The sequence below is a fragment of the Myotis brandtii genome, unplaced genomic scaffold, assembly GCF_000412655.1.
Source record: "Myotis brandtii unplaced genomic scaffold, ASM41265v1 scaffold670, whole genome shotgun sequence".
NCBI classification, from domain to species: Eukaryota; Metazoa; Chordata; class Mammalia; order Chiroptera; family Vespertilionidae; genus Myotis; species Myotis brandtii.
The window spans coordinates 2456402-2481771 of NW_005370611.1; positions in this window are offsets into that span (position 1 = coordinate 2456402).

Below are 25370 nucleotides of genomic sequence, written 5' to 3' on the forward strand. Positions count from 1 at the left end.
TCAGCACAGACTTCACCAGCCAAAGATTTCCCATATTATATTAACATTTTAGGCCTACTTTGAGAAACAATAAAGTAGAAATATCACATTGTAGAATTATGATGCTGCCAAAACTTAAACTACATAATTAATGTTACAGGAAAATGTGGGTTCCCAATGCTTTGAAATCTAAACTGTATGTCATTTTACCATTTATAGTTTATTAACAAAATTAGATGTAGCCTTTTTTATATTAACTGCTGTATATTTTTCTGATGTTAAATCAATACAGCTTCCATTTTTCATGCAACAGAAATTTAGAAAATTAAATACATCAGAAAAATGTTCATAATGCAACCATAAAATGAAATCTGAAAGATTAAAATGATGGCTATTATTTATCATGAATATTTGCATCCTCAAAGATTGAAACTCCTAATTGCTTGCTGTTGGTTCTTATAAGTATAAAAGTAAAATATGGATCAACAGATTGGCCTTTTCCCTCTTCCAGATCTAAAAATTAAAAATCCTGGGCACAGAATATGTGGCCAATAAATAGCTGACTGATTCTTATAATAAGCTTGTTTAGTTGCTAGAACATCTGATCTTTAGTATTTTAAGTATAAGGGAGGGGATGGAAGTTAGTTATATCTGGTATAGTGAACCTTATTAAAAATCATTTGAGGATTGGGGTAAAAAATAAGGGCATTCTATAAAACTAACTGAAAAAAATAGCTTTAGCACCGTAGAGCAAAAACGTTTTTAAAGTATCCTTTGCATATAAAGTTATTCATTCACTTATATTTATTGAGAACATACTATATATTTGCTGGCACTGTACTAGTTGCTTGACAAACACCACTGAATGAATAGTCCCTGTCTCTGCAGAGCTATAATCCAGTGGGAGTTTATACTATCACACAGTGAGAATGTCAGCATGGTAAATCACCAACATAAGGTTAAACTAGGAAACTATGAAGTCACTAAAATGCATCTTCCTACTTTCCCTTTCTGTGCTCCCAAATGCTGCTCCAAGTATAGCTTCTAATCACCCACACTTAAGCCTGATCTCTAACAGAGCTTCCACTTCAAATTATCCTCTCCCTTATCCCAGATTTAAATTCCATTCCCAAGAAGCTCAGTTCTTGGCTGGGAAGAGTCAGAGATGATTTGCATTAGAGTATGTGTGACAGATTGCTGCTTGAGTTTTTTCTAATGGTGTTTGCTAACCCAGAGGAATGACTCACTGATTGAAAAATTCAGTGGCTGATGTTATATGGAAAATGAGGTGATTTGAGGGAGAGGAGTTTTCTGGGTCCTGCAAGACTCTGCTTAAGAATTTCTGCCTGACCAGTTTGGCTCAGTGGATAGAGCGTCGGCCTGAGGACTAAAGGGTCTCGGGTTCGATTCCGGTCAACGGCATGTACCTTGGTTGCGGGCACATCCCCAGTGGGGAGTGTGCAGGAGGCAGCTGATCGGTGTTTCTCTCTCATCGATGTTTCTGACTCTCTATCCCTCTCCCTTCCTCTCTGTGAGAAATCAATAAAATATATTTTAAATAAATAAATAAATAAATAAATAAAAGAATTTCTGCCTCTGGCTGTGCACAGATTGACCTTACATGGCATCACCTTTGTGAAGAAGCTGTAGCCCAGAATGTCCCAAAAAAACCCACAAATGGTTCAAACAGTGGGGATAAAGAGTGAAATCCCTAATAAATAACAGGATAGAAAATCCAGAGGGGGCAGACCATAATCACCAGAAACAAAAACAAATTTGAAAATTATCCAAATATGTAGCTGACTTTTCTTGATCCTTACACTGTATCTTTCAAACATCCCACAAAGCCATTTCAATGTAGCATGAGTGTTTTTAATCCCAACATTTTTAAAGCCAATAAGGGAATTTATTTAATGCTGTAAACTGAAGGCTTGCTCTATTTAGAGCATGCATCCTCTTCCTTTGGTTGAAAATGAACAAATGACTCTAAAATCATGCCATATTGACAATGGTATTAAATCTTTAGGTCACTTATGCTCCATGAAATTGTGAGATGGGTAACAAGCATTGGCCATGTAACAAGTTTGTGATGTGTCCACCATAAAAAGAAAGGTTCTCAGACTATCTTCATTGGTTTCCATTGCTCTTTACAACCAACCTTACCAACTGCCATAATAGCATTACTAATATGTCCAGAATTTTATTTTTCCTGCAATAACCAAATTAGAGCAAAGTTGTACATTGAGCCCTGAATAACATACCAGGACTAGCTTTTGTAAGATTCAGCCCTTTTCTCTCAAAAATAAGTTCTAGAAAAATGCTCTATTTCACAAAGATAGTTTTCCTCCTACTTACAAATGTTTGTTGATCTGAACAAACTCATGCTTTGTTAATAAACAAAAATGCTTTTAAATTTCAACCACAATGAAACATTCCATCCAGAACTCATTATTTTCCATTTCCATGCTTCTTCAGAATTTCTGAGTACTCCCCCAATATGTGCCAAAGTGACAGAAGAAAAATCTATTCCCAAGTTACTTTTAGCTCAGTACTTGGAAATTCATTCTGTAGCTAAAAAAGCATATTGTTATGGCCTTTCAAAGACATCCTTGTAAACTTCCAGCATTGAATAAAGTAGATAGCTATTTAGAAAAGAGTGGAGGCCTCGTTTCAATTTCAATGAAAGCATGGACACTGAAAAGAGCCCCTACATGTTTACCCTGAACTATCCCAGTGTGTATCATCAGTCTGTATTATAATTGTCCCTTCAATTGCCTCTATCTCCTTCTAGATGGGAGAATATGGACTGTGTTTGGGTCACTACTGAGACCAACATACACAATGTGTAGTAGGCACTCCTAATAACATTTATTCTATAAGTGAATACCTCCCAGATGGGTGATGGAGGAAATTAAAACCTGGTAAGTTTTAAAGGAATTATAGGACTCCTGCCCAGCTGGCGTGGCTCAGTGGTTGAGTGTAGACCCATGAAACAGGAGACCATGGTTTGATTCCCGATCAGGGCACATGCCCAGGTTGTGGGCTCAATCCCCATGCAGGGTGTGCAGGAGGTAGCCGATGAATGATTCTCACATCATTGATGTTTCTCTCTCTCTCCCTTCCTCCCTCCCTCCCTCTCCCTTTCTCTCTAAAATCAATTTTAAAATTTTTTTTAAAAAAAGGAATTACAGGACCCAAACTCTCTTGGGTATTTCTTTTCTCATGGGGCTAAATCCTTTTCAGGCATCAGTAAGTTGGTGGAGTTGGCATTTGGGGACTAAGGGTCTGGTGGTGACTCTAGCCAAGCTTAACCCTATTGGTAGTCATGGTTTCTCAGCAGGTCAAAGAAGTTAGTCTACAGCTAAACCTAAGGCTTAGAAGTAGAGATAAGCAAGCAAGAAAGAGCTCATTTACTCAAAATCTGAATTCTCAAATAATGTAGAAACCAAATGTGTTGGCTGATTAATTTTATAATTCTATAAAGCCGCATAGCCTGTTAGGCTGCCATGTAACAAAGCATGCCTAGATCTCATTAGGGTTATCATCACAATATCGTCTTCCTTTAAAATTTATAATCAATAACTGACTCTATACTTAACTAGGGAAGGGTTTAGAACCATTTTAGATAGGAGCAGGAGCAGGAAGAATGACGTAATGGAAGAAGAATTAGTAGAAGGAAGCAGGAGGAGGAAGAGGTAAAGAAAGAAGGAAGAGGAAAGATAAGAAAGAGGATTAAAAAAAGCCTCCAAAGCTGCTTAGGGTAACCTTGGCCATAATTAGATTTTTTACAGCATCCTCCAATCTCTTGCTGAAAGTGAAGATGGCTTTACTGGTTCAAAATGATAAAATTTCAATGAGAAGCCAAACCATGAGCTCAGATACAGAATAAGAACTGTGGTTATTAGAAGACTAGTGGTCTGATGCACGAAATTTGTGCCAGATTAGGCCTTCCTTCCCCCGGCTCCCATCACCAGCTTCCCTCTGGCACCCAGGACCCGGGCTTCTCTCTGGCTGCAGGCAGGTACCAGGACCCGGACTTCCCTCACAGCCCAGCTTCATCCAGAAGGATGTCCGGTCTAATTAGCATATTACGCTTTTATTATTATAGACTAGAGGCCCGGTGCACGAAATTTGTGCAGGGGGGGGGGGGTGTGACTCAGTCCAGCCTGCACCTTCTCCAATCTGGGACCCCTCGAAGGATGTCTGACTGCCCGTTTAGGCCCGATCCCACCGGGCAGTCGGACATCCCTCTCACAATCCAGGACTGCTAGCTCCCAACCGCTCACCTGCCTGCCTGCCTGATTGCCCCTAACCACTTCTGCCTGCCAGCCTGATCATCCCCTAACCACTCCCCTGCCAGCCTGATCGACACCTAACTGCTCCCCTGCTGGCCCAATTGCCCCTAACTGCCCTCCCCTGCCGGCCTGATCACCTCCAACTGCCCTCCCCTGCTGGCCATCTTGTATCTACTTGGGGGCGGCCATCTTGTGTGTGGAGTGATGGTCAATTTGCATATCACCTCTTTATTATATAGGATAAGCAAATATCCAACTGGTAAAAGGAGATGATGATAGTGATGGTGAGGATAGAGTTTACCAAGGCCAAGCAAGCTCACTTGATCCTCACAAATACCCTTTCAAATAGATAATAATCCATTTTTAGTATTGCCATTTTACAGATGAGGAATAGAGAAGTAAGTTAAATGTAAAACTTCACATAGCCAGCAAGTGGCAATGCCAACCTGTTTGTCCAGGAATTCTGGTTTCAATATTCTTATCCACAATATTACTTTCCTGTAGTCACTGCAACAAATTACCTCAAACTTAATAATATAAAACAACAGAAATTTATTCTCTCACATTTATAGAGGCCAGAAGTCTAAACTCAATATCACTGAGCCAAAATCAAGGTATCAACAGTTCTGCCCTCTCTCCACTTACTCTAGGGGAGAATCCATTCCTTGCCTGTTTTAGCTTTTGGTAGCTATCAGCATTCCTTGGCTTGTGGATGTATCTTTCCAATCTTCAAGGCCATTGTCTCTCTCTCTGTTCCATCTTCACATGGCCTTCTCCTGTGTGTGTGTGTGTGTGTGTGTGTGTGTGTGTGTGTGAAATCTCCCCCATCTCTCTCTAAGGACATTTGTGGTTGCATTTAGGGTCCACCCAGACACTCTAAGATAACATCCCCATCTCAAAATCCTTAATATCAGTAAGAACTTTTTCCAAATAAGGCAATATTTACAAGCTCCAGACATCAGGACCTTATTTATATTTGAGAGTGGGACATATTTTAGGCTATCACACCCACTCTATTTGCTGTAACAGCTTTCAATGGCTTGGGTCAGCTCTTTAAAAAATGCACATAAATTAATTGAAAGGCTACAATATCACAGCTAAAAAAGCAAATATGAAATTGGGGATCATTTAAATAGTTTAAAAAATTACATCAACTTTGTAAAGACTACTTTAATGCTCTTCTTTAAGTCCCTGACTTGTCATTCAAAACCTCAAATACCAACGAAGGTAATAACTCCTAGGAAAACAAGTTCATAATCTCCTATGAGTTTGGATTAAGACTTACTTCATACAACAAGCATATCAAAAGATGCTCAACACCACTAATCATTAGGGAAATGCAAATCAAAACCACAATAAGACACCATTTCACATCCAGCAGGATGGCATAAAGGAAAGGAAGGAAAGAAAGGAGAGGGAGGAAAGGAGGGAGGAAGGGAGTGGTATTGGGGAAGATGTGAAGAAATTGGGACACTTGTACACTTTTGGGGGACTGTAACATGGTACAATTGCTATGGAAAACATTATTGAAGTTCCTCAAAAAATTAAAAGTAAAGCTACCATATGATCCAGCAATTCTACTTGTGGCTATATATCCAAAATAATTGAAAACAGGGTCTCAAAGAGATATTTGCACACCTATTTTCATAACAGCATTACTCACATTAGCCAAAAGGTGGAAGCAACCCAAATGTCCATCAACAGATAAATGAATAAACAAAATGTGATAAACACACAAAGGAAATATTATTCAGTCTTAAAAAGGAAGACAATTCTGACACATGGTACAGCATGAATGTGCCTTAGGATGTTATGCTAAGTGAAGTAGACAGTCACAAAAAGACAACTGCTATATAATTCTCTTTGAGGTATATGAAATACCTCAAAAATCAAATTCATATAGACAGAAAGTAGAATGATGATTGCCAGGGGTTGAGAGCAGGGAGGATGGGAAGTTGCTGCTTAATGGGTATATGGTTTCTGTTTTACAAGATGAAAAAGTTCTGAAGATTGAATATACAACAATGTGAATGTACTTAACACTACTGAACTTTACATTTAAAAAATAGTCAAGATGGTACATTTTATGTTTATTTGTATTTTTTTATTCCCATCAACCCTTACCCTCCCCTTTGGCAACCATCATGCCAATCTTCTAAATCCAATCATGAAAATATACGTTTAAATGTATTTTGCCACAATTTAAAAGAAATTTCAATGTAAAAAAATAACTCATTTCATGCAAAAAGCTTCTCTACCCCAATTCAGATAGCTCTTTCCTGTCTATGTTGTCTTATTATATTTGTAAAGAAATTTCAAGTCAAGAAATTGATGCCCTCCTAACTAGGTTTTCTTCTTCTCCCTAAGGAAAAAGATCATGTTTTCTACTTTGTTCTTTTCAAAGCACTCAATATAGTATTCTCCACTTAGAAAATCCAGTTGTTGCAAAAATGATCAAGTCAAATTGGAATAAAGTTTTATAATACTTAAAAGCAATAGGAGACTAAACAACAACAAAATTAGCCAGAAAAGGAAAAGTACTAGAGGAATGCAAATATAAATATATACATATGGAACACTTTTTCTTCTATTGTTTGTCAACGATAAAGGAACAAAAAGTACTTGATATACTGCTATGTATACGGATGTGCTTAATTTGTGTTTCCAAAGGGAAATTGGTTAAATACTTAATAATATAGTGGGTCTCAAATTTTGTGTGCATCAGAATCACCAGAAAGATTGTTAAAGCACAGATTGCTGAGGCTGAACCTAGAGATTCTGATTCAGATGGTCTGGTTGAGACCTGAGAATGTGAATTTCTAATAAGTTCCCAAATGATACTGGTCCTCCTGCTACAGGGACGACACCTTGAGAACAATGGTTTGGATCTTCATTTTCTTAATTACACTAAGGACATCAAAACGTGAAATTGGACATGTCAGCCCAGAGTGGGTTCCTGCTTCCTGACCTTTACCCAAAGCTAAAGGAAGACCCTTTGCTTCCTAATAGGCTCTTCCCTCTACCTACATTCTTTCTTTCAGCAAAGCTAGAAACTTAAGAAGAAATATAATATATCTAACAGATTAAGTTTCAAGTAATGCAGACATGGTTTTAGCACTGTCTGGTGCTGTCCTTCACTTTCAAAAGGAACTAGAAATAGTGCTTCAGCTATATTTCCTTACCATGATGGGATGTACCCATGAGAGAAAGGATTGCAGACTAGAACAGCAGCACCTCTACCAAGAACATAAATCCAGATTCCTTGATAACCAGCAATTGATTCGTTTTCTACATTGATGGCTTCTAAATTGGAGATCATGCATTTAATGGTATCTTTCTTAAAATGACCATTATGCTAATATAAGGCTGGTTATAGTATCAATAGAACAGAATAACAAATACTTTATTTAAAAATTAGGGACATAGCTGACTTTGAAAGAAAAACTATTCTCTTCAGCAAACAAGCATAATTAAATTCAATGCATAGGTTGAATGGTACAGTCACAAAAACCAGTGCATAAATTTCTATAAAACATACAGAGCGCATGGAGACTATAATCTACTGAAATTATATGGGTATACCTGTACACTCACAGCTATGATTTAAGAGAGCAGTGCTATATACAGCAATAAAATTCCAGTTCATATTATCTTAGCTAGAGAATCAAGACTGAGTAGTTTATTATTACATTAGACCATTGAGATGTGTAGATTCCTTAGTCACCATTTTCTCATGATTTATTAAAATTAATAGAAGTACATATACAGGTTACTAGAGAATTGAAATAAAAATGTCTTTTATTGAAATCAAAGTGAGAAACACTCTTGAACCTTGCCGTATTAATCTTTTAATAAAAGATTCCATATTTAAGAAATCTTTTCTCAACAAAATTAATCTGAAATTTCTAGAATGTTTCGTATATACTAAAACTAAAACCAATCATAATGGGTCTGACTGTTGCAAGGTTTCAAATGAATCAAATCATGGGCTATCAAATTTCCCATCTACACACTATCTCACATCAGAACCCAGTAAGTCCATAATAGAGCAGGTGTCACATTTACTCTCCAACATCAGCATTATAATGAGATTCCACGGAGTTTTCATTAGTGGAAGCAACATTATTCTATGTGATTTTCTGCATAGGAATTATAAAAGAGCAAAATACAACAATTCTTACAATCCCATTAGGAAACTGAATAATGGTGACAAAAATCCACCCAAGACTTACAAACAAGAGCCTGAAATATAAAAAGACTTGATAATTGATGTAAGGATTTGGGTGACAAAAACAACTTATGTTGTCACTAAAGCACAGGAAAATATGCCTAAAAACAGCTGCTAAAACACACAGTAAAATAAACAAATAGTTTTTCAACTGCTTCTTTCAATAATGCACATTAAGGCAGATTTATAAAAGATGATGCAAATAATGATCTTGTCCTTCAAGGATTATTAGTTTTTAGTCTTGGAAAACAAAAGAGAAAGGAAATCCATAAAGGCAGAGGATGGATAACTAGACCAATAAAGCCAAACAAGGCCTAGAACAGATTGTCTATGCGGGGGGAAAATGAGCTTGGATCCCTATCTTACACCATACACAAAAACCAGTCCCAGGTACATTAAGGATTTTATCATGAAAAGCACAACTTCATAAATATTTTAATTCTTACAATTCATAAAATATGGCAGACATTTTCATGGCTTCTGTATAGGAAAGAAATTTTCACAAGACACTGAAAACTCAAACCACAAAGCAAAAGATTGATATGTAAGAATATTTTAAAATGAAGAGCTACTCTTCATCAAAAGATACCAGAAAAGGGAAAAATTAAATTCAAAAATAATAAGAAAATGAAACGGCAAGAAAAAGACATTTGAACACTCATAACTAACAAAGAGTTAGTATCCAGAATACATAAGAGAATTATAAAAATTATTTTTAAAAACAGATAACTTAGAAAAAATGGGCAAAAGACATGAACAGGCATTTTTCAGAAGAGGAAACACAAATGGCCAGTATTCATATAAGACTCTCAGTCACACTAGTAATCAAGGAAATGCAAATTAAAATAGTGAGAGCCCCCACTGCGTGGCTCAACTGGTTGGAGCATCATCCCATACACCAAAAGGTTGTGGGTTCGATTCCTGGTCAGGAACATAACTAGTTTAGGGTTCAATCACCAGTGGGGGCATATATGGGAGACAACCAATGATTGTTTTATCTCTCTCTCAACAAAAACATATCCTGGCGTGAGGATTTAAAAAATAAGCATGCTACAATGAGATAATTCTAGATCACTAGACATGCAAAATTTCAGCAGTTTGATGGTTCCAGGGACTGGCCAGAATGTGGAACAATGATAACTGCTACTAATGGGAATATAAATTGGTGCTACTATCTTAGAATATAATTTGGCATTACCAAGTTGAAAATGTGCATACTCTACAACCTAGAAATTCTCATGTTTTATATATACCCTGTGCAAAAATGTACCTTGTAGCAATATTGGAAATAGCAAAAAGCAACCCAACTGTCCACCAGCAGGAGACTACATAAATAAACTGGGCTACATTCATTCAATGAAGTATTTTGAAACAATGAAAAGGAATGAGTTAAAGTTACATGCAATAGCATGAATGCATCTTAGAAGTATAAATTTCAGTGGGGGGAAAAAACTGCAGGAGAGTACCTAAAATAGGATACCGTTTTATAAAGTTTCAAAATAAGCAAAATTAAAGAATATATTTAGGGACACATACATATGAATCCTACATCACACATAATGGTAAAACGATTGGGTTTTTTATGGGGCAACATGAGAAAAATAATTTTCAGGGAACTAGTTACTTCTGCCTGGTAAGAAAATAAAAATTGAGTCCCAACAGATTTTGTTTAATAAGCTCTTTTTATTTAGATAGCAAAGGGTTAAAATTCAAACATGATTTTTATAAACTTCATTTGCACATACTTGAAATCAGGGGTGGTAGAGGACATCCCTAGGGTCAACGGGGTGAACCTTTCTTTGCTGACCAGATACCAACATGATGGGTCTGGCTTCTCTTCATATTATCCTAATAAATACACCTCAACAAGTCACCCTTTGCAGGCTAGGGATGAAAGAGTATGGTTACACTCTCTACTAAATAGTTTGAAGATAAGTAAAGGGGCCAAGACCCCTCAATGCCAACCTAAAGTCTCATAATTTTATTGAAATCAAGCTATCTTATATAATAAAAGGGTAATATGCAAATTGACCCTAACAGCAGAACAACTGGGAATGACTGGTCACTATGACACACACTGACCACCAGGGAGCAGACATTCAATGCAGAAGCTGCCCCCTGGTGGTCAGTGCGCTCCCACAGGGGAAGCTCTGCTCAGCCACAAGCCAGGCTGATGGCTGCCAGCACAGTGGTGGTGGCGGGAGCCTCTCCTGCCTCCTCAGCAGTGCTAAGGATGTTCGACTGCAGCTTAGGCCTGCTCCCCACTGGCAAGTGAACATCCCCCGAGGGCTGCCGGGCTGCCAGAGGGATGTCTGACTGCAGCTTGGCCCCAACCCCCGGGGGATTGGGCCTAAGCCAGCAGGTGGACATTCCCCGAGGGGTCCCAGACTGCAAGAGGCACCAGGCCTCTAGTCAGTCATAATGCTGGTTAATTATTGAGTCTCGATCATTGAAGGGAAAAAGAAATGCCAGAATGTATATATAGAGATGCTCTAATGATTATAGCTGGGAAAAAGAATAGAGATTAGGCAGTCAACTATGGTTAATTTCATGTTTTCAGTCCACTATCATCCCATCCTTGCCTTCGGCAGCATAGTGACTTTATACCTTACTAGAGGCCCAGTGCACGAAATTTGTGCACTCAGGAGGGTCCCTCAGCCCAGCCTGTGCCCTTTCACAGTCTGGGAGCCCTCAGGAGATGTCCGACTGATGACAATTGGACATCCTTAGCGCTGCTGCGGAGGCGGGAGAGGCTCCCGCCACCGCCGCTGCGCTCACCAGCCATTAGCCTAACTTCTGGCTGAGTGGTGCTCCCCCTATGGGAGTGCACTGACCACCAGGGAGCAGCTCCTGCGTTGAGCATTTGCCCACTGGTGGTCAGTGCGCTTCATAGCAGCCGCTCGTTCCATGGTTCGGTCAATTTGCATATTAGCCTTTTATTATATAGGACTGCTGTCCTTTGTTTTAATTGGATGACCCACAAAATTAGATACCATGTCTAATATTTTTCTTCCATTTTTATTATTGTTTTCCTTTTTTTTTGAATTGGATTCTTTTTTATATTATAAAATGGTTGGATGGTTTGAATTTTTGTTAGCTTTTTAGTCTCCTAGGGATGAATAAGCCCAGAAACTTCCTAATGCTCCTATACATCAGAATCTTTTTTTTAGATCTTTATTGTTGAAAGTATTACATATGTCCCCCCCTTCACCCCCACTGAACCTGTATGCATATAAGCATAATCCATGGACACAGACAATATGGTGGTATTATTTTCCTATTTAAATACTTGTTTTCTTTGGAGGATATCTGAATCCCATTTTAATGTCAACTATTTAATAACAAATGAACATTGCTGGGATAGATGCTGGGGATGTAGAAATAAATCAGACATAGTTCCTGCCCTCAAATCACTTATAGATTTAGCAGAGAATGCAGACAAGTTCTAATAACCAAAGTATTAAATGGGGTACCCTGAAAATATATATGAGGTAGGGGAGGAATACCCAGAAGAGAAAGTCAAATCTATGTATAAATGTGTGCTGGGAAAGAAGGAAAAAGCAATAAAAAGAATGAAAATTCTGACAGCCAAAAATGCAAGCCACTAATGTGGAATCTCTCTCTGACATTAGGGATTACTAAAAATTTCCTGTGCCTTTGCTGGCAGTTATTTCTGTCAAAATGTTGGCAACATTATTTACTCTTCTGGATCCTAAGCCCAACAAAATTAATTACATGAAATACACTTGAGTGATCTTATTCTCTCTTTGTTCAATGACTGAATCTAGTGAAATTAACAAACAGTATCTTTTATGTGTCAGACACTGGACTAAAGACACAAAAACAAATAAGATATGATCTCTGCAATTAGGGACAGTATACTTTTTAAGAAAAAATATGCTGTATAATTGGGTAAGAATGTGCACATCGCCTGTCACAGACAAAGGCAAAAGCATACCGTATGATTCATACTTATTCAAAAGGATGCCCTCTAAATCATAGGCAATTTTCAGTGGAAAGGGACAATGTGTCAATTGTGTGCACACACTCCCACTTACACACAAAGTTTAAAATCTCTGTATGGCGTGCCAAAGTATTTACCAATTATTACTTCTATTTGAACCTATTATGATTAGGTTCCAATATATTCCACTGAATATATACTTTTATGATAATAGTACCCCAAACCTATTTTATTTCTAGCTTTATTTTTTAATGTTCTAGAAGCAGCAGGGGGCAATGTAACGTAGGAAACCTGCTGTGAAACTGGTGAGAGATAAAGCAAGGCTGCATTCTAGAGCCACCTGAAAAAAATCTCCACTTTGCTGAATACAAACTATGGCGTATAAGGAAAGAGGAAATATACATTGGAGAGAACAAATCCAGGGCAGTAAAATCGCAGAAGGTGAAGGGTCCACTCTGGGATAAAATAAGATGAAACAAAATGAAATAAATATAAAATATAATTTAAAAAACTCATACAGGCTAAGAAATCTATGAAGGCATACAGACATCCTAGGATTTTTATTCTAACTTTGCCTGCAGGCACTTCTGAGCCCAAATAACTGCAGATCTGGGAATAACAGGTGTTTATTGATTTCTTTGTGATTTTTCTCTTTTTTATTTCTTTCCCTTTTTTTCCTGTGGTACTGGAACAGAAAGACATATGTATTCCATATGTAACACTTTAGAAAATGAAAGGCAACAGAAACACTGAACAGATGTGGGGAACAGGGACCCACTTTGCTCAATACAGCTTAATGTTAACATGTTAACTGCTTTCTCTATATTATTCTTTAAAAGAAAAAGCGCCAAAAGTTCCCCATAAAAATATTAACTTAAATGCTAGCAAAGACTTCTATACTAATCAGAAAGTAACAACCTTAGGTTTCTTTCTCAGTTTAATTCTTCTTTTTAAAGGATTTATAAGAAATACCATACAATCATTACAGGGCAATCAATAGTTTGATTTTACTTGCTCTTAAAGCTTAAAAGGAGAAATAAGAACTAACTGGTCTCCTCTGTTGTTTTTAAGCCTTTGATTGTTAAGTGGAGCTACAAAATCACACATCAAGGTCGATTTAGTGTGATATGTACAAGAAAGTTTAAAAAACAAAAAATTCATCTTTCTTTATGATGAATAATCAACCATAATTTAGCTCTCTTTTTATTTACATGGAGGTTGAAGCCTTCCATTCATCAAATCAAGATGGGTCCCTCTTAATGTTGAAATACCTAATAACGTTTAGAGGACAAAAGAGGGAAATGTACCAAAATAAAGCACATATATTTTTATTGTCCCAAATTTCAGAAAAAATTTCACAATCTCTTTAGGCATTGGGTTTAAGAGTAAGGTAAATTACAATTCATGAAAGCACAAAACATACTGAAACAATAAAAAAAAGGAAGGAGAAATTGAAAGTTCAGTTCTGCTGATATGATGCAAGAGATGAAGAGGTTTGGAATAGAGAAGGGAAGGGGGGAAATGGGCAAGGGATGGTGCTTTCTGAATGCAGTTTAGGAGGCAAATGGAAAACAGTGTGAGACACCTCATCATAAAAAAAGGGACATGTGGAATTGGGCACAGATAAGCAGCACATAGAAAAAGGGAGGGAAGAGTAGGAGGGGTTCTGTGAAGACAGCAGGAAGCTCCGTGGTTCCAAAGATGAAACAAACTTCTCTGGGGTGGGGGGAATATTTAAATATTCCTACATATATCAAATGATGGATTTGGGCAGCAAATAAACTACAGGGAAGACTAGTGGCAGACTGCTAAACAGCAATGAAAAAGTACAGTATCCTGTAAGGAAGAATTCATTGTTCAAGAATTACAATTTCATAAGGACCCAGACTTTTTCCCCAAAGGCTGCAGCAGCTGCAGTCTGCAGATGTAGTTGGGGGAAAGAAAAAAAAACAAAAACAGCCCTGAGCAAAGAGGTACATTCCCCTATGACATGACCATATTTTCTATAGCAATAATCCTATGTCCATAAAAGGAACAAGAGAAAGAAAGCGAAAGAGTAGGCTAGGAGACAGATGCAATCTCATTCAAGGGGAGAAGCCAGGGTCATACAAGCATCCTCCTACATAATAAAAGGCTAATATGTAAATTGTCCCCTCCAACCTGGAGTTCAACTGTGAACTCAACCAGGGGGCGGGGCCAGCCCACCAACCTCCCACGGCCCCTCCCCCAGGCTGGCCCAGTCTGATCAGCCCAATCGGGATGGGCTGGTCAGACCCCACCTGTGCACGAATTCGTGTACCAGGCCTCTAGTTACACAAATAAATATGCAGGGGCTCTTGTTTTTGTTTTTAATATATTTTATAGATTTTTTTACAGAGAGGAAGGGAGACGGATAGAGAGTTAGAAACATTGATTGTTTATCATTATTTTAAATATTGATAGAGGCTCTTTTTATACATACCAGCTTGCATTTGAGGATTGGTGGAAAATGGTGGTATATTAGGGGAACAAAAAAAAAAGACTAGTGTGTACACACACACACATACACACACTCCTAATCTGGCTATAGCTTCTTAAAAAATACAAAAAGCCTCCTTCAAATTGTTCACTACCACTCCAATTTCCTATGTCAACCTGAACATTTGTATGTTTTTCTGTGTCTCCTATTACCCAAGTTACCTAATGCATGCCCAGTGTGAAACATTTTTAAATGAGTTAGTCTTTATTTTATTATGATTTCCAGCAGACACTAATCACAAAATTCAAATTGCTCTGGCAGACAAGAATTTTTAGAGTGCTGGGACATAACCGAGTTTTTAAGAGAATCTCTAAGAGCCACCCACCAAATGTGTGTAGTCACTGCGTACTGCTTGATAAAATACTTCAAATAGTTCATTAGATTTGCCAAGAAAAAAAATCAAAATCAATCGTTATGAGTCAACACCCTAGGAGATACAGATGATGAAGAACTGTTATTGGCACACCCAGGGTGTAGTCAAAAGTGAAGCTTAACAAAACAAAGTTTTCAGATTTCTTACCCACTGTCTCTGCAGTCTACACAACGCAATTAGCAACACATCAAAAGGAGAGGAAAGTAACTTTTGCCCCACGATTCCTTTTCCCTCAAGAATATCTTCAGCCTGCTTAAAAGGCTTTTCACAAGGAAAGAAGAATAGAGACACAGTTTCTACCAGGGGTTGCATTGCCTATGAACACCTGCAAACTGAATTTGCTCTGTTTTGTTAACCATTTATTTTGTCTTTATTGGATTTTCAAAGGGAAATGTGATAATCCCACTGTTCTTCAGATGCTCAACAGGGTGTTTCACCTAATAAAGCCATTGCAAGGGAATGGATTAAAGCAACATGAGCATTCATAATTTGGGATCAGTGAAAGAATTTTAACATCCGGGCACTGTGAGTTCAATCTTTAAAATGTTATTGATAGGATACAGATAGAGTGTTTAACTAACACCTGCTTTTCTTCTTTAAGAATCTTCATATTGCCCTGGCCGGTTTGCCTCAGTGGATAGAGCGTCGGCCTGCGGACTGAAGGGTCCCAGGTTCGATTCCGGTCAAGGGCATGTACCTTGGTTGCGGGCATGTCCCCAGTGGGGGGTATGCAGGAGGCAGCTGATCGATGTTTCTCTCTCATCGATGTTTCTAGCTCTCTATCCCTCTCCCTTCCTCTCTGTAAAAAATCAATAAAATATATATATAAAAAAAAAGAATCTTCATATTGCTATCACTTATGTGAGGCCAGGATAAGATGGGCTGCTGGAGTACCATTCACTGAGTCTTTGAGGATTGTATTCCACCATTTAAAAAAACAACACTAAGTCATACAGTTATCCTGTAGCAGAAATAACAAAAGTAGGAATAAAACAAATAAAATTAGAAAAGGGACTTTTTAGTATAAAATTTCAAGGGGTTTTCCCCAAAAATTTGAAAGCTGTCTGTCAATAAAGGTTGATAGAATCTATTTATGAATTTAAAAATTAACCCAATACTTCCCACACATGTTTTGCACTGGGACATGTCTTCTTTACTACAAAATTTATGTTACACTTCCCATGTCTGGTCCCATTAAAAAAAGTGACAATTAGCACTCTTCCTTGCAGGACTCATTTCAGAAATGCTCAGCTAATATCAAACTAACCTATCAAACTAACCTGGCCAGTTTGGCTCAGTGGATAGAGCGTCGGCCTGCAAACTGAAGTGTCCCGGGTTTGGCCCTGGTCAAGGGCACATATCTCAACTCATTAGCCAATGCATTCTTCTCCTCTCCCGTCCTCATTCTAGGAAGATAGCCAGCTACAGTGTCTAATGCCCAGCCTTATGTTCCCCCCAGGTTAGATCTGGTTCCAAAGAGATAGCAGGTTCCATGGGTGGAAGTACCTTGTAGGTAACAGACCTCAGAAGGCAGTGGTCCTGTGGAAATCTATGACTCAGCACCACAACCTTGAGAGCCCCCAGACAAGCTTGGTATAGACACCATCAGGAGAGCTGATCTATGAATGGTCTCAGTGGTGCACAGGATGGGCCTGGCCAGAGATCTCTTCCCTTTTTGTCTTGGATGGCAGAAGCCCTGGGCTCAGCTCAAGGGAAATTATATGAAAACTGATACTGAACCTCTCATTAACCACGGACAGCAGACAGTTCAATTTGATTTGATATGGACATGGAACAAGTCATCCTATTATACTGCCCTCTAGACAAGTCACAAACATCTTCAAGTTCCAAGGTTTTTTCCCTAATTCCTTTCCCTCTTTGCCTAAAGTGCTTGAGCATTTCAGGACATTCAGACTTACTATCATGTTGGAATGAGAGCATAGAAAAAAAATGGATGCCTTTTTATTTCTTATTCATTTATTTACTTTTCAGCTGATGAGTCAATGGTAGGAGAAAAAAGTTAAGACACTAATAGTCATTTCCCTGATTCATTAGGGGACCCTACATCAAGTACAAGAATAAGCAGTAGCTTAAACAAAGAGCTGAAAATACAGAGTGTAGGCTACTAATCCTTGTAACATCCGCCCTTTTGACTAGGTTTATGCTCCAAGTACAGCACTAAATAATGATGCTGACTAGATTTAATCATATCGGTATGTTTAACGAAGAGAAGAGACTCTGCAAAGCATGTTCCTCTGTAAAATCAAGAGACTAGATCATTTTTAACCAGTTCTATAATTGTCTTGTACTCACTCCAGGCTCCAGACCCCAGAGGAATGACTCTAAGCATTTATTACCTATTCTGTTAATTATTGTCCTTAATTAAATAACACCTTTAAGAAATGCTTAACCACTGAGTACATATCTTGCCTCCTTAATTAGAATATAAGATCCTTAGGCATAATTCTGCAAAAATATATTAAGTACCCACTGGTTTCCTTATATTAATAAGGAAAGATAATTTTTCCTAGGTCGTTGGCACATTACTCAACAGTCAATAGCAGTCACTTTCAATATGAAAGATTTCTCAACTCCGCTCCATTGCAGTATTTTTTAGATTTTGTTTTTGTTTTGTTTTTTCATATGGGCAGGGTACCTTGTATAATGTATGAACAGCTTTGGAGGGTTCCAGAAAACAACTGAACGTATCTGCCATCCTGGGATTTCTCTAAAGAGTTATGAAATCCATGAAAGGTTGAGAAAATCTGACCTAGGATACTGCCAGCTATTCTCTTTATTTTTCTATTATGAGCAAAGCCAATCTTTTGCCTGATCAAATGTTAAAGAATATAGTACTCTTACTTCTGCCTTAAATGCTCTTTTGAAAAGGCTAGGCAGACACTGTCCTGGTATGGGAGGCAGGTCCTGAGCAGGCAAGGAGATGAGGACAGGTAGTTTGTTTGGGAGATGAACTCAGGAAACACAATTGAGGGAATGAGAAAATAAGACACAGGAAGAAAGAAAAATCCAAAAGATGTGTTAAGGAGGGGATATTGTCATAGACAACTGGGATTCAGTAGATAAGAAGTATCGCTCCAAAGAATGGGGAAGCAGGAGAATGTATTCTCTGGCTCCTATCTCTCAGGAGCTGAGGTTGCTCCTGGGAAAGTTAAATCCCCAGCTTCTGGACAGCCTCACACAGAGCTAGAGAAAGCTCCCAGGGAGAAGGGCAGAGACACAGGACTGGACATGGAAGCTGTCACAATGCACAGGAACTAGCCAAAATAGCCCCAAATGGACTCAGTTGTAAGCTAAGAGGAAACAGGTTCATCTATGTTAATCGTCATAGTCAGGCCAACCTAGTTTCTACTCATGGTCGTTTCTGTTCCTCCTATTTGATTTCAGATTCACATCACTTCACATCCCTCTATATTAGATGCCTCCCTCCAAACAATACATAATGGTGGCTTTTACCGTAAGGTACAAGGAGGTTTACAGATGTCACTGAGCTTTCATGTTTGATGGGCTCAGGTAAGGGATCTCGAACTCAAAGCCCTTCTAAGGCTTTAGCTTTATAAGCATCATAAATAAGGATAAATGCTCATTGAGAGTGATCCTGATGGCCCCAAGGTAGAGGCCCCAGCTGCCAAGATAGTGAGTGTTGGGAGGGGAAAGGTCTTTCCAAAAGCAAGCAGAATTCTGGAGCTTCCACTTAATGCCTGCTAGCTCCAGCCATTCAATGGACATACTGTCTGCTCAACGCATGTCAGAAACCACCCTAGATAATATTAACACAGCTGTTCCTGGTCTCAGGCCTGGGGGAACCATGGCCTGTGAAGGGAAAGAAATGAACAAATAAAAAATATATTGAATGCTAATGAAGAGAGAGTCCTACACAAACCCTGAAGTCTATTCCAGAAAATACAACAGTAAAATTGACATTTAAGAAACCTTACAGAAGTTTATGGGAAAATAGGGCAGGGTACTAAGTTAACCTATGAGAACCTTTATGAATATTGTATACAACTTCTAATTGCTTGTGTTTAATGAGCACTTATTATATGTCAGGAACAATATGAAGTGCATTTCATGCATTTTCATTTAATCCTCCCAACAACCCATTCTATTGGTAAAGAAACAGAGCCCAGAAAGGTTTGGTGACTTGTGCAAAGTCATCTAATTAGCAGATGGGTCAAAATTTAACTTTAGGTAGCCAAATACAGAGCCCACATTCTTAATGACTGACCTATATGGTAGAACTTGATGGATACAATAAAGGTAGCATATGAAATGGAGAGAATATGAATAATATTTCATGTAGCAAAAATATGCAATAGAAGTTACTATACTATCACTTTCTGATACAAAACAAACTACCTCAAACCTTAGTGCTTAAAATAAATATAAATTATTTTTCAGGACTCTGTGATCGGGGTGGGTCTGTCAGGACTAAATGATGTAGAATGGCCTCACTTATGTCTGTGGCCTCCGCTGGATGGCATGGATGGTTGGATTACTGCACACAGTCTCTCATCCTCTAAGAGGCTAGCTGGGCTTGTTCACACAGTGGTAGAAGGATTCCCAGCCTCTGCATCATATTTGCTGTTATCCTATTGACCAAAATAAGTCCCATGGCCAACACTAGAGTCCATACAGGATTAGACTCTGTGAGGCGACAACAAATTGAGGACAATCTTGCCACAAATTTTATGGAAGTTCTAAACTTGCAAGTTCATTTTGCTTTGCTACAGATGTATAAATTAAGAGCAACTATATTCTGTCAGACATTCAACAAAATGTTCAATCCCTTTCTGATTTTATAACTCAGAAAAAAATTTTTTCATTCCAAGCTCCACAAAGTAAGAGAGTTGCAAAGTTACTAGATTAATAATAAGATGAGAAGTAGGAATAAGAATGAGGAGGGAGTGGAGAAGGAGAGGAAGAAGAACAGCAGCAGCAACAATAACCACTACTTTGGGTAACATTTATTTAACCTACTCAGTATGGTCAAGTATTTCAGAATCTCCTTCCCCTGGCCCTCAGGAAATATATGTCCATGCTAACTCCCTGACCCTCCTCCCACAGCATCAGGGACACTGCCCCAAGACCTAGACTACTCTCTCCTCAGCTTCTCTTATGTCTTCTAAATTGTACTGCACCAACTTCTAGTCCCAACTCCCAGCTTCCACTTTTGCAAATGCCAGTAACAGGACTGACTCACAGTTGCCAAGAGTAATACAGAAATATAACTCATATACTAGAATTTTCCAAAGGAAAATAAGGAAGGATGTATGTACAGATTGGTTTAAGAACACGGTGGAAAAGCAGCTCAATGTACTGGGAGAAGGGGAATAGGACTCTATTGGGAAGGTTTCACATCACAAGTGAAATGAGTAACATCAGTGTGTGACTCTGACCGATGATGCCTCTTAGTGCTTCTGCTTTCTCATCCGAGAAGTAGAGATAATCAGTAATAGGAGATAATACATTGTAAACACTTACCCAGTCCCTGGAAAAAGTAAGGTAGCCAAAAAATACTAATAATCACTATATTTGACTCTGAACTGCCTATTGTTTCACATTTAATATTCCTCTAATTAAAATGCATCTTTCAATCAGTGTCAAAAGAAACTTGATGCCATCAGAGCAAAGGGAAAACATCCATTCAACATCTCCCTAGGCTGTTTCTCAGCCCTGGTGAATACCTAGAACTCTACCAAGGTCCCTTAGCCAGGGTTCCAACTCCATCCAGCATCTATCTTCCTAGGTCACAATAAATTTCTCTCTCTGTTCCTCCTCCTTTCTCTTACCCTGGTATACTCCTCTAGTATATCCTTTTTAGGAAAACAAAATCCAGAAAGGAAATAAATTAATTGTGTGTGTGTGTGTGTGTGTGTGTGTGTGTGTGTGTGTGTATATATATATATAACTTTTGCTTTGCTGTCCACAACCCCAAAGTCCCCTGAGACAAAGGAAAACACCTCCAAGGGATGCACGGAAGAGGTCTGAGCCAACCAAAGGCAAAATGACTTCTCTAATTATATCACTGCCCAGGCCAAGTCAAGAAGTTTGGGTGTCAACCCATATATGACCAGAGATCACTGAAATGCTTACGCCGTCATTGACACAAGCATATTTCTTTTAGAAAACTAATACTTGCAACTATCGGTTGGGATAGTATCTAAAGCAGTGGTTCTCCAGGTGGGATTCTCATACCACCACATCAGCATCACCTAGGAACCTGTTAGAAATGCAATTCTCAGGCTCCACCCCAGACCTGCTGAGTCAGAAACTGAGGGTGAGACTAGCACAGCAGTTTAACAAGCCCTTTGGGTGATTCTGATGTACTAAGGGTAGAGAACCAAGGGTACAGGGGCAGATAGATAGGCCAGATGGGAGTCAGTATGTAGGGTCTCTGATTCAGACACCTTATCATCTCTGTTGCTAAAAGCCCATTAAAAGGACACTAAATGGATATTTTATAATATGTATATATTGATGAGGGCAAAGAAATGAGGAGAATACAACAAATAAAAGATGTATTTAAAGTTGGGAAGATGAAAGGGAAATGGAGCACTGAGCAGTACTGGAAAAGCTGAAACACTAATGTCTATAGAAGCAGGTAGGGAGAGAATAGAGATTTACCCCTCAGCATCCTAGAGGGGCACAGGAATTAGAGACAGGGTGATGAAGAGACTCATGGAGAGACAACATCTTTTAGCATCTGCTCAGAGAAGGGAATTTGGGGACAATATCAAAAGACAAGTATTAGGTGATCAAAATGTTCTCAAATTGACGGTGGTAACATATCTGTGATTCACATATCTGTGAACATATGAAAAATCATTAAATTGTATACTTTAAATAGGTGACTTGCATGATGAGTGAACTATATCTCAATAAAGCTGTTAAGAAAAAAGGAAAGAAAGAAAACAGGGTGACCGAAACAGAAACTTTGAAGAAACTTAGCGACACATGCCCAGAAAACTAAGCAAACAAAAAGGAAAAAATTATTGTCTCTAGGAAAACAAAGCTGTGGCCTTAAAAAGGAAATCAAATTGTAGAACATTATATGGCTCAGCTAAGGACAATATTTACATAGTCAAAATAATATAAACATTAAAATTAAATTTAAACAAAATTTATAGTATATTTGAAGAATAAAAAAAGGGAAGTGAGTGGGTATGGGATAGGGAGGTGAGGAGTGTAAAAAAGCTAAAAATTCCGCCCTGACTGGTTTGGCTCAGTGGATACAGCGTCGGCCTGAGGACTAAAGGGTCCCAGGTTCGATTGCAGTCAAGGGCATGTGCCTTGGTTGCGGGCATATTTCCAGTGGGGGGGTGTGCAGGAGGCAGCTGATCGATGTTTCTCTCATCGATGTTTCTGGCTCTCTATCCCTCTCCCTTCCTCTCTGTAAAAAATCAATAAAAATTTTTCTTTTTTTAAAGCTAAAAATTCCTCATCTTCCTACTAAAAAGTCAAGGAAAATGTCTAAAAATAGGGGTGGAAAATAAGTAGTAGTGATGTAGATCATTTAGGAGAAAAGTCCTGAACAAAATAGCTAAGTGGTTGGAAGCAGCTGCTTTTGAAAAGTGGAACTGGAGAATGAGAACTACGTTCAGCTGTACAGATGTATAATCCTAAATCCATTCAGCTATCCTCACCCTTAAAAACTGAGTTCACTGTACATTGGTAATCCTACTAGAAGCCATAATTGATTACTTTATTAGCATTTAATTGCAGAAATAAAAACATAATAGCATGATATCCAGTGATGATTACACATTAAATCATCAGGAAAAAAATTACCTGACCATTTTTCTCTATGTATCTCCCAGATATTTGCTTTTCAATGGCTACTTTGGGGTGTTTAGTCCTGAAGGCACAGGACTACCAAAATTAACTCATTTTTTTAGAAGCTACCTGTACACACCAGTTACCTCTGACTATAAGAATTGTAGATATATCTGAAATTCATGTTAAGATTTAGCCACCACTAATTTTCATTGCTCATCAGAGCATGAATCTCATGAGGCCATCTAAAGAATAAAGGAACTTGACAACTGCCTAAATGTCAGATTAAACTTCATAATATTAATACCCAATACTCATTGCAAGTTTCAAAGAGAGCAAATATCCTTCATTGCAACTCACAGGAGAAATTCCACATCACAAGCAATGATTTTCTATCACTGTGCAAAGCCATAAATTTTCATAATACTATCAACTCTTTAAGGTGACACAGCATTTAAGAAGTTTCTTTCCTACAAGGGTAGAAAAAATTCCCAAGCTCTCCTTTCAAAGGTCTTTCTTTTCCCCTGGCAGACAAAAGGGTAACATTTACCTCTTCCTGGCTCTTAAATACAGGCATACACCTCAGACATTGTGGGCTCAGTTCTAGACCACCGAAATAGAGTCTCGCAGTAAGTAAGAGTCATAATCTCTTTGCTGGTAGAGAACCTTGCCTTCAATTTGAAAAACAACAACATCTGTGAAGCACAATAAAGCGAAGCCCAATAAAGTGAGGTCTGCCTGCTATCAGTTTAGGTAGAGCAGTGGTTCTCAATCTTCCTAATGCCGCGACCCTTTAATACAGTTCCTCATGTTGTGGTGACCCCCAACCATAAAATTATTTTCGTTGCTACTTCATAACTGTAATTTTGCTACTGTTATGAATCGTAATGTAAATATCTGATATGCAGGATGTATTTTCATTGTTACAAATTGAACATAATTAAAGCATAGTGATTAATCACAAAAACAATATGTAATTATATATGTGTTTTCCGATGGTCTTAGGCGACCCCTGTGAAAGTGTCGTTCAACCCCCAAAGGGGTCGCGACCCACAGGTTGAGAACCACTGCTCTAGAGCTAGTAAGTGCCAACACCCAGTCCACTTGCAACTATTATTTAAAGACATTGAAGCCAATCGATGTTGAAGCAAATCTAAGTGTGTTTCATGACAGTAAATGCAAGCTAGAAATGGTACAGAGAAAAGCAGTAACTATTGGCAGTTAGTTCCTGTTCCCCTTTTGTGGGTGGAAAAAGACAAATGAAAAAGTAAATCTCTGCTTTCAGATTAGTTCTAGTGAATTTATCCATCAATAATTGATCCAATTAGATGAAACTCTCCTGGTTAGCTTGAATTAGTAACAGTTTGAAAATCATAAGACAAATAGTTACTTTCATCTTAAGCAATGAAATTATCATCTGGGCATTAAATTGGGGGGAAAATGGTTTTAAGAGACTGCACTTCTTCATTTTAAATGGGTGAAAATCCTAATTAGCCTTAACTAACAGTTCAAAACCAGATTTATGACAGAAGTTTCAGAGATTCGAATAAACATGGGGGGGGGGGGAATTGTGAAAAGCAGCTTTTCTGGCATCTGGCTGCAATCGGAGAAATAGTCTTTCAGAGCACAGGTGGTCCATCTTTAGCAATTACCAGAATTACCTTAGGCTTGTTAAAACACATGTGACTGGGACCCCCATCACCAAAGTTTCTGATTCAGTAAGCATGAGCTGGGCCTGCAGAATTTGCATTTCTAACAGGTATCCCAAGTGATACTGATACAGCTGATCTGAAGAACATCACTTTGAGAAAAATCATTTTATATATATACCTGTCTTCAGTGATTTTAATCTAGAAAAATGAGCTTTCAAAGTAAGTCATATATTTAATATCTTAGACAATTCAGATAATCAAAATTTCATTAGCATAAGGAACACTAAAAAATAGTTAATATTTGTCTTAAGTTGGATATAGTTTAAAAATCTTATTTGCAAGTCATTTTTATGAATTGTTTTAAGAAAGTGAGTCATAATTTAGTATATATATATCTGCAAATGTGTGAAGTCAATTATCAGAGATCAAAACTGAGAAACCATGCTATTTAGTAATTAACATCTAGTTATAAATTGCATAATTATAATAATTAAAATAATGAATTCAGATTATGTTTGAGGCTAGGAGGATAATAGGAATCCAGGAAAATTCCTTGGCAAGTGGAAT